Source organism: Diabrotica virgifera, chromosome 9 (assembly GCF_917563875.1).
Source record: "Diabrotica virgifera virgifera chromosome 9, PGI_DIABVI_V3a".
Lineage (NCBI taxonomy): Eukaryota > Metazoa > Arthropoda > Insecta > Coleoptera > Chrysomelidae > Diabrotica > Diabrotica virgifera.
In genome coordinates, this window is record NC_065451.1 from 91,286,864 (window position 1) to 91,298,599 (window position 11,736).

The following is an 11,736-nucleotide window of genomic DNA, read 5'->3' on the forward strand; positions in this document are numbered from 1 at the left end:
ATACAATTCTGTTCTACGATACATACAATACAATACAATACCAGTATACATATGGGGTTACAAGTTAAATACACTATGATGTATGAAATGGTACATGCCTATACAATCAACAGCACGACCAAATCAACATCACAACAAAATGTGTACATACTTACACCTCTTTGGAAAAATTATTAACATTCTGCAACAAAAACTACAAAAATGGGCTCTTTCATGGGGACTAACAGACTGAAACAGTTTCGGGGGCACTAACAGACATGAAACAGTTTCTGGGGGCAAGACAAGAGGAATCTGGGCTAAACTACATGGGAAGACTTGGGCGATATTTACTCGGGTCAAACTTCAGGGTGTACGTTACAAATGTAACACTAAGTGGGGGGTGGCTAAAGACATTGGGGACTAGTAGATAGGCTAACTACTAGTTGAACATGTCTACAAGCTAGACTTGTAACAATGGGCATACAAAACATGACACGAGTCGAGCTTCCATGTTATCGGAAACACTTGCACCACAAACTGAGATCGGCTACCCAAGACGGGCACTGCCTAACAGTTGTAGTACAAATGAGACCGAAAGGAGGCTAAAGGGATATGGTAGTGGGCACATGCTAATGGGGTCAGGGGGTAGAAATAACACGCCCCACGTTGTCGGGGCCAGCCGAAGCATTCAACTGGACAAGACAACTACTGGATACTGAAGGAGGCAGAAAAATGAATCGGCCTGACACGTTGGGCGCCATTTGAAGCGTTTTGAGCCCCACACGTTGGGCGCAATTTGATGCATTTTAAAGCCCCACACGTTGGGCGCAATTTGAAGCTTTTTAACATACAACTGGAGCCGGAAGGAGGCCAAAAATGAAAGTTGGGCACAAAAGTGACAAAAGAACTTGTTGGACAGTGTATGTCAAAACAAAATTTTGACGCAGCTGTCAAAGGTCAAAGTCACTGTCATTTTAATTTACAAGTTGCATCATGAAAGCACAAACAACTATTATTTTTCAAAACTCTTTACCAACAAAAATATTTATCCATTTGGGATCCTTGCAAAATTTAAAAAAATATATCATACCATATTTAAATAAAATCCTTTATCACACGTCACAAACTACACGGAAAGGGGGTTCATCTACAAACAAGCAGGGTCATCGACCTGAGGTGGGCTTCATGGCTTCCTTTTTATTTCGGGGCAATCAACTGGATAAACATCACGGGACTGGAACTCAAAATGTCTACATCAGGACATCAATCGGGACTCGGAAGACTTCATTTAAACAGGAACTTGGACAAGATACAGGGACTTCATACCACGCCGGCGTATAGTACTGCGTCACAACTCAAACACAGTGTAAGAGCACCCAACTTCACTACGGGGTAAAAAAAAACATCGTGCCCTCACACTAGATCTTCCAGAACGACATACTATACCCTTTACCGGCGGGTAACAAAAGGCACCACGCCCTTTTGGGGTGAGTCGGCAAGCGATCTTCACGCTTGAAGAAATCAAACCGGACTGATCTGCGCTTCGGTCTGAAGCCACAGATCGGGGAAAATACGACGGAAGTACCGAGCGATTTTGATCCTTAGGGATGCTTAGTTGACAAGAACTCAACTTTCAGTTCAAGATTTGTTCTAGAAAGTTCATCTACGCATTAGAACTGTACTTTTGTCAACACTTCTTACAAATTCTGTTTTTGCGTCTCAAATAAACAGGAATCTTGTAACACATTGAAATGTTGCTGCAATACTTCATGGCTGTATACAGGGTCGGCTTGGGATCTTATAATGATATTGAACTTCACAAAATAAATTGGAAAATAGACATTTTTTTTGGGAATTGGGATATTAAATTAATGTTGGAGTTTTTTCAAACGCTACAGATTTATGGAACAATTCTCACCAGTGCCAAATAATACAAATAGTAAACATATCAAAGTCATCCAAAAACTCATTAATCAAAATATATATTGGAATCGGACACTTAATCCAAAGTCGGACTATCAATGGACACCAGATTCATAAAGCATATCCACAGAAGGACGACCAGGAAGATTTATGGACCAATTCACACCAATATTAAATCACATAAATAAATTAGGTATACGTACACCCACATCCGGTAGTACGAGCCTATACAACCAAATAAACAAAATAAGTGAGGAATCGGACACTTAATTCAAAATCGGACTATCAATGGATACCAGATTTATAAGAGCATATCCAAAGAAGAACGATCAGGAAGATTTATGGACCAATTCTCACTAATACTAAACTAAACAAACTAATGTCTAAGGAAAGAAGTGGGAATCTACTAAAAATAAACAATTGATTTGTTCAAACACCTCAAATACTAAACTAAGGAACCTACTATGTATATGGGTAGTCAACAACAACCATACTATGAAGTACGAGACATAATATAAACTAAGTACTTCCCTAACAAATGGTAAACATGTAACTGGAATAATTGGACTAATTACACAAGGATGGTTAGGAAATGCTGCAGACATTTCCCGACCAGAAATAATTTGATGGATAAACATCAGCGTACTCTGCTATGAAAACATAGGTGACGAAATCGGATAGCAGTGATCAGTTGCTGAATTTCGAACCCACGCATTCACTAGGTTACCTAGGAACCCACATTAACAGAGTATTGGCTGACTAGTTCTTAAGAAGAAATCCATACATACATCAGAATTCCAACTAATTCCAGAATCATACTGTGTAGGGCATAAGGACATAAATTATTACAAAGTATTTAAGATATCTGTGACAAATGTTGATAAAGTAAACCAGTATCAAGTTAAGAACCACCACATCTTTCCAATATGGCAAATCTAATAACAAGATAATAAAAGATACATCTATAAAAAAAAAGTAGGTAATCAAATATCAAAAATACAACATACAACCTGAGAGAAGTAGTGTATAATATTGTTAGTTCCATAGTTCCATACCAAATATCAATATTAAACCAACATACTTGTATGAGCCCATATTCAAATATATAAATATATAATAATCAACAACCCTTCTATACTAAGGGGTGAGGTGTACACTCTATAAGGTACAAGTAGGTTCTTACTAACTGGATAATCCTACTAACAGCATTAGTAATTAATAATGTTGATTCATAATAATTAAAGTGCAACATTAATAATGAAAAAAAAAAGATAAGCTCATACATAAGAGTACTACATAAATAATTAACCTAATGATTCATAAATTGGAAGTCATCTAACAACCATGCCAAAAGATAAAAATGGAGCTATGTACCTGCTCTATCTGGTGAATAAAACATTAAACTAAAATACTGAATCTTAATAAGGATCGAGCTAAAGACAAATAGAGGAAGAAGTTAGCTCAAACAACCCTATAAAGTTAATCTTCTTCCGAAGATGACGAATCAACCTCATCCATGGTGTTATCAGGCAGTAAATCCTTTAGGTGAAATTGTCCAATTCGTCTGTTAGTCGAATTGTCCTTCAATTCATATACTAACGGAGATATTACTTTCACAACCGTACAGGGAATATATTTCTGGCAAAATTTTGCCGAAATAGCATCACCCTTATTAGACTTTACAAAGTTTCGCTTCAACACTCTATCTCCAACGAAGAATCGCAGATCTCTTTTCCTCAAATTATACTGCCGCTGGTTCCTTAAATAGGAAGTTTTTAACTTCTTCCTAATGTCAGAAAAAATTTGAGGTAGAGTCTGGAGATCATCTAAGCGATGAAGGTTATCGGATATCTGGGGGAGATTTGTGGAAGTGTCTGAGATTGCACCAAAATAGTCACCAGATAAAGCAACATTTCTACCAAAATTGAGATATGCCGGAGAACATTGGGTCACCTCATGGACAGAGGTCCTTATGGCTTGAGCGATGGAATGGATATATTGATCCCAAGCTCTGTGATCTGGGAATGTATAAGACCTAAGGGCTGTGACGATACTGCGATTCACTCTCTCAGTATGATTGGCTTGAGGATGGTAGGCAGCATTATAAAAGGTCTTCTGAACCTTATATTTAGCTAAAAGATCTTTAAAGGCCTTTGATACAAACTGAGGACCGTTGTCACATGACACAATTTGGGGAACACCATACACCAAAAAGACTTGTTCTTCCAAATATTTCAAAATTGCTGGAGTTGTGGCCTGACGAAGAGGACAAACTAAAGGAAATTTGGTGAAATAATCCACAACTACCAAGCAATAGGTATTACCCTTGTAGCTCCGAGGATACGGTCCAATGAGATCCATTGAGATCATCTGCCAAGGAAAATTAATGTTCCTGAAGGACCCCATAAGTCCAGCTTGTGGTAAATTACTTGGTTTACAAGTAGCACAAACCATGCATTTAGAAATGTACTTTTTAATAGACTTCCGCATGCCAGGCCAATAATATAACTCAGCAATACGATGAAAAGTTTTATAAAAACCAAAATGTCCAGCAGTAACTTCATCATGAGACATACGTAATATGTTTTCCCTATTTGGCGTAGGTACAACTATTTTCCAATCTGACATATTGGATAAGGCCTCTATAGGACTTAAGATATGTTTGTAGAGTATATTGTTCTCTACCTTAAAATCGGGATAATTTTGTGGGTCTTGAGTAACCCTATCAATCATATTCTGATACCACTCATCAGGAGTTAATGTGGACAAATCGAATACATTAAGGTCATGGACACGGGAAAGAGCATCAGCAACCACTACACCGTTGGCCTTTCGATGAACAATTTTATATGAATAGGCAGCCAGTTTGCATATCCATCGGGAAAGTCTCTGAGATGGGTTTTTCATACTATGAAGCCATACCAAGGAACTATGGTCCGTAATTATAGTGAAATTACGACCCTCTAAATAATAACGGAATGCTTCCAACCCATGTATGATAGCTAAGAGTTCTTTCTCCGTGGTGGAATAGTTTTTCTGGGCCTTATTTAATTTCTTACTCGTGTAGGCTATGGGATGTTCAGAGCCATCTTTCAACTGAAACAACACGCCACCAGAAGCAGTATTAGAGCAATCAGTCATCAAATAAAAATGCTCGTTAAAATTAGGTGACATCATAACCGGTGCGCTAGTTAAAGCCTCTTTAACGCGCCTAAAAGCTTCATCGGCCTCAGGAGTCCAAGTAATGGTCTGCCCTTTTTTTCTGTTCTTCAAAAGATCAGTAAGAGGTGACAACAAGGTAGAGTACGAAGGTACAAACCGGCGATAATATCCACACATTCCCAATATCCTACGGACTTGGGTGGTGGTCTTAGGTATAGGAAAATTCTTAATAGCAACTATTTTCTCCGGATCAGTCCTTAGACCCTGGTTATCCACAACATAACCCAGAAACTTAAGACTAGGACGACAGAACTGACACTTATCCAAATTAATCGTTAGATTAGCTTCCTTAAGACGTAAGAATAACTTATCTAAAATTTCCATATGAAGGGAAAAATCAGGAGTGACAACCAAAATATCGTCCAAATAATAGAAAACATAGGGCTCTAACTGTGGACCAATGACTAAATCCATCAGACGACACATTGTCTGAGGAGCAGAAACAAGACCAAAAGGCATGGTGACAAACTGGAATAATCCTTTACCACTGACAGCAAAAGCAGTATACTTCTTGCTCTCTTCACTCAGTGGGATCTGTAAGAAGGCCTTAGACAAATCTATCGAAGAGATGTATTTGGCATTCTGAAGTTTGCTCAAAATCACATCAATTCGGGGAATTGGATAAGCATCCCTGTTAGTGGTGATACTGTTTAGTTTTCGACCATCAAAGCAGATCCTGAAGGATCCATCCTTCTTCTTTGTTAACCAGAGTGGGGAACAATAGGACGACGTTGAATGTTCTATGATATTTAAAGCAAGCATCGAATCTACTTCTTTTTCTAAATCTGCCTGCCAGGCTTGAGGTATGGGATACTGATATAATCTGAAAGGAGTAGGATTTCCCACCTCAATAGTGTGAGATATTAATGAAGTACGACCTAGTTTGTCATTTGAAGAAATAGTAGTAAACTGAGAGATCATATTCTCCAATTGCCTTTGTTCAGAACTAGATAAACTGGAAAAATCATGAATAGCACTAAGGGTAGACAGATTAAATTCGGATATGGAAAAAGAAAAATCAGAACAACTTAAGGTGCTATTAAAAGCATTGAAGAAGTCCATACCTAAAATTATAGAATTCTGTACAGAAGGAATAACATAAAATGTAATTTTCCTACATAAATTTGCCACTGTGATTTCAATTTGGAGTTTGCCTGTAATAGATTGGACTGTACCATCTGCAGTAGATACATGCAAAGATGAAATGGGCATAATGGGAATATTAGCATTTTTCAATAAATTTAATGAATGTGCTCCTATCAATGAAATATTAGAGCCACTATCTAATAAAGCTAAACACGATTGTCCTAAAATTTGAATGGGTAGATATGGCCTATTATCATTTTGTTTCCTAACTAATAAAGAGTTAATATCTAAATCTAAAATATTTGGTTGGATACAACCATTATATGGAACTACTTCACCATCAAAATTATTATTATACTTAACACTACCAATTAAAGAAGAATTTGTGGCTTTGCAATCCTGTGAATCATGTGCGTTCAACGTATCATGACTAAAACTTAATTTCTGGACTGATTTTGATTTGTGGTGTGTGCTTGTTTCCTGAACGATACCTTCTTCCCTTTCCGATTGGAAGATGGGTTTGAGTTGCTTGGTGTGCTTGGGCCAGCTGTCTCGTTTTCTGATGGGGTTTGATTCCCTGATTGGGTGTTGGACGGAGAAACGCTCAGGGGACGGACCTCCGACATTTCGTTTCCCGAACACTTGAAACAATTTCTTTTGAGGGTATTTTCCCTACCACAACCGTGGCAGAAAATACGAGTTTGAGGGATACCACAATCATTGAACTTATGATTAGACTGGTGACAATTCCAGCAAACAACGGAACTGAAAACAGAAACATTATGTTCAGGGCCCTTATTTTGCCAAGAACGTTGTCTAAAGGAAGTTGGTTGAGAAGAAGAGGTAGAAGAGGGTCGAGATGAAGATGGAGGCTGAGAAGACCAGGATAACGTTTCCTCCAAACGTTTGCACTTTACAGTGAGATCATCAATACTCTGGATGTCCATAAGAGCTAACTGTTGATGGTAAAAAGGTAATAAACATTTTAAGATGATCTTTATTTTGGACAAATCAGATAAAGGAGTGTCTAAACGGCTACACATGCCTAAAATAGTGTTAATGAACATAGTGACAGACTCCCCTGGTTTCTGCTTATGGTTTTTGATTTCATCCAAGAGATCATCCTGGTATGAGTAAGGAAGAAAATCTGACTTCAACTTGCGAACCAGATCAGACCAACAAGATAAATTACCTCTATTATTCATGAACCAGGTAAAAGCAGGACCAGTAAACAATTCAGCTGAAGCAGCAAACAAATTTTCTTCAGAGACACCTCTAGATACACGAAGACATTCGACCTTTTCTAAAAATGTAATCACATCATTGTGCTGTTTTTCACCGGAAAATGAAACACCCCATTTGTGTACTTGCACGGGTTTGGAGTATGTGAAACTAGGAACGACACTGACTGGAGCATTAGGAGTAGATGTGGCTATGGGGTTAACCTTAGAATCAAGCTCACCCTCCAATGTAAGGATTTTAAGAGAAACAGACTTTTTAAAAGGTTCCTGCTCTTCTGTAGTACACTGTAACAAGTGTACCCGGCCAGAAATATGAGCTAGACGAGATATTAATCTAACATATTCATTGTCCTGTACAGTTCCCCTAAACTTCTCTATTTTCTTCGACAAGCTATCCAACGTTTCGGATATTCCTTTCCGTTGGTCCTCAAAAGGGATATGTACAGCCGAAAGTTGGGTGAAACTCCTATTGCCTGCTTCTTGCTTCAAAGCACCCCGCAGAAGATTGCGTTTTCTATCGACGGTTGCTGACTCCTCTGGTACTACGTCCCTAATTTTCAACTCATAGTCCAATTCGTCCACCAGAAGATGTTCAACTTTAAAAGCACACATGATGAAAGCAAAAATTATTGACAAGCAATCCAAAAGTCAGAAATACGAAATATACTTAAGTTTGTATGCAAAATATATAGGTACGGAGAAAATATTAGCAACACACCAACAAAATCAAAAATGGCCAGCAAATATATATCAAATAAATACAGTAAATAAGGTATAATCAGTAAATATAGTACCTAAATATTGAAAAAAAAAATTTTAGCTATTATACTTGTACCCAAAAAAAAATATGTAAGTATTAACGATCAACTGTACATACAAATACACCACTGGCTGAAGGAGTAAAATTTGCAATAATAATATTATATAATATATATGTTAGTTACTTATACTTCGTTTCAAATTCAACCTAGAATGTAAGCTGTATGACAACCTATAAAAGAGGTTTCAAAATCTCAACTAATTAATAGATCCAGCAGTGACAGTATACCTGTTAAGTATTAATAAGTAATTAAAAACAAAATAAATCAGAACAGAATGTATAAAAAGATATCAGAAGGGAATAATATAAATAAAAGAAAAAAAATGAACTAAAAGAACTACTGTCTTAGAACCTATAAAAGGTTGGCCCCACGTTGGGCGCCAATGTAACAAAGATTTACCACTTTGCAGTAGTATTTGTTGAACTAAAATGATAAGATGAAATGAATGAAGGAAGGGTGATGAACTAATAATGGAAGTATGGAGAGACAGAGGCAAACTGAATAGAGTTGGCTAGCAAGAGAACAACTTGACACTCAAGGATGGATACAGCTCGTTTGCATGCCTGTCAAAGAACAGTAGCTCAACCTAAAGAGAGATGATGACTAGAAAAGGGAAATCTTAAGATAAAAATATATGTTCAGAAAATAAATTAAATAAATATAATAATATAATAAAAATAGAAGAATATAGAAGATAAATAAAATAGACTGAATTGTGGGCGCCAGAAGTTGGAATGGACCAAACTTCCAGGTATCTTACACTGCTGTAAAATATTCAATATATTAAATTATTAAATTCAAAACTGGGAAAAAAAAAAATTGGTATACAAAACAAATAAATATTTATTATATATAACTATCTAGATTATTAACAACCTCTAAGTTATGACAAGTGTAACTATGTAACTCTAAAATGACAATGAGAAATAATTACCTATTGTGATATAAATATAATTACCTATTAAATTATTATTGGAGTAGCTTTCCTAGGAAGCATACCCTCAACTTACATCTAGGTTAAATGACAACCCTTCACCAAATAATAGTACGAATAAAATACGTACAGCCTAATTGAATACTACCTGATAATATAATAATAAAAATACCTAATATAAATAATATTTTTATATAACTCTCAATGAGTTGACGGGTAACAAGTCCCTAAATGAACCAACGTAGTACTGGATACAAAAACCCTTTTATGACTAGTGGTTCTTAATAATAATAACAAGTAAAACTAGTACCGTCCTGAGGGGCTAGGTACTAGGGATTGATTCAAAGTTAATATAAAAAGGAAATGATTGATACGTTAACGTTAAATAATATTTGCAAAAAACTAATAAAAATTGATAAAGTATGAAAGCAAGTTAAATGATTTTAAAGTTAGAGAATTAAGACAATTATATATTTAATTTACATGGGAACAAGTCTAAAATTAATACAAACCAAGGGTAAAGAACATATATGTGGGAAGAATATTCGAGCTCGAAACTTCTACCAAGGAATTATGTAAATTTGGGGAACACTATCAACTTTAGGTATGGCTCTGATAAATTACAGTATACTTATGTTTTTGGAGGAAAGAAAAAATATATGTAATTAAATTATGAAAGTATAAGTATGCTAAATGTCCTGAAAAATTAAAAAAAACAGTATGTCTTTAACCGTTACAAATAAATGTCCCCAAAACAAACCCCTTTTCACAGGTTCCAATGTTCCTTGATGTCTAATACCCAAGTCCGTGGTACGAAGCTAACACCAATGTGGTGTAACGGTCCAACCGTTACTGAAACTGCCCCTCTGAGGGTTGCAGGAAGAAGAACCAAAATAAACAAGATCAAATGGGAGGCTGTATATCCTCCAGACCTGTCCCTTGTCGATTGAACCCTGGAAGTGCCTATCCGTGGTGTTGTTGGGTCTTTATAAGTTCATATGTCGTTTGAGATTTCTCCTGAAGGGCTAAAACCAAAAACATTCCCAGTTTATTTCCAATAAAACCTGTTATAAAAAGAAGTAAAAGAGAGAAGTTGACGAGGAAAGGTTTTTAGAAGAGAAGACTACAAAAACTCGACCTTTCATTGACCCCAAAAAAACCTATCTACCTTGACATTTTAACCATAGGTTGTGATAAGAGTTTTAACACATATGGCCTTGATTAGAATAGACAAGAAAACTTACAATTTAAATGTTGGATGTGATATTTTTGTTATTTTAACAAATAATATGTTTTTTTTTTTCAAAAGTAGTTGTATATGTATTGTATAAAGAAATAGGTACTGTGGAAATATATGAACATACTAGATATGGGAAAAGAATTATGAAGTCTATAAAGTAAGATTTAATAAGTTTCAGGAAGTCATGACATAATTTTCAATAGGTTTTCAGAACTGGAAAATTTTGATGAACATAACCACATATTAAGTATATTCTTAGAGATATTTTCTGGATACATTATAGACACTGCAATATTCTACATCAAAGTCAATCGATGACTTGATTTAAATTCAATCCATAATGAAAATAATATTACAATGGCCAAAACTAGGACGCCATAATGAAAAACTAGTACACATAAAAAACATACCGGTGCAAAATCCTTCTTCTTACAGTTTCATTATATTTCGTCACTTTGATTCAAACACAAACTTAATAAAATAACTGGCAATACAGTAATAATTGAACCATGCGGCTAAAATATAATTTTCTCAATCACTTATTGTAAGAGATTACACCGCCCTTCTTGGCACTTCGCAGAGAACCATCACCCTCCTTGCTCCGTTCGACTTGATGACAGCTGGCGACCGGCGTCAATGCCAACTTCAAAAATCTATCAGTGATGCCACAGCACCTAGGTATGACGTCATCCAGAGGATTTTGTGCGAACGGCTTGTTTTAATTACGAGAAAAATAATTTTAACCATAATTAAATAAGGTGTTCCCATTAATAATTACTTAGATAAGTGATGGAACGTCACAAACGAATCCTAATTTTTAGAAGCAGTATCGGTGTATCCATAACACATGGCCAGAGACACATAAGGTTAAGGCCCCTCATTCCAAACATACTGGTTGTAATGAAAAATTATAATAACTGTTAAGCAACAAAATATGAAAAGGTATATTGACACAAACAATTTGGGTAAATTATTATATTTTGTTTTATTGTAGGAGTAAGGATATATATTTGTCAGAATACCCAACAGAGATATTTTTTAAGTATACCCACAACCACCTAATATGAGTTGCAGATGCTTTACGACATAGGACTCAATAAGATGATGTTATAGAAAAATTTACAAAGCTCTTTTCGAAAGGACATTCACCCTCATCTGCACTAAATATTTATAAGTCTGAATTGCAAGAGAAGTATGAAAAGGAATATAAAATTGTGGCAGATGGGTCAAAATGTCCCACACATAGATGGTGCTATGAACTTTATTATAAAATATTTAATAAACAATATG

The 11,736-nt window shown here is 35.9% G+C and overlaps 1 long non-coding RNA gene across 1 annotated transcript; it reads right to left on the reverse strand.

Moving 5' to 3' along the window:
* Positions 1 to 9,097: 9,097 nt before the first annotated feature.
* LOC126890902 (uncharacterized) lies at positions 9,098 to 11,242 on the reverse strand. The gene is made up of 2 exons (XR_007700486.1): positions 10,857 to 11,242; positions 9,098 to 10,231 (listed from the first exon to the last, which is right to left on the reverse strand). It is a non-coding gene; the product is annotated as an uncharacterized LOC126890902 (long non-coding RNA).
* Between the last annotated feature and the right edge of the window lie 494 nt (positions 11,243 to 11,736).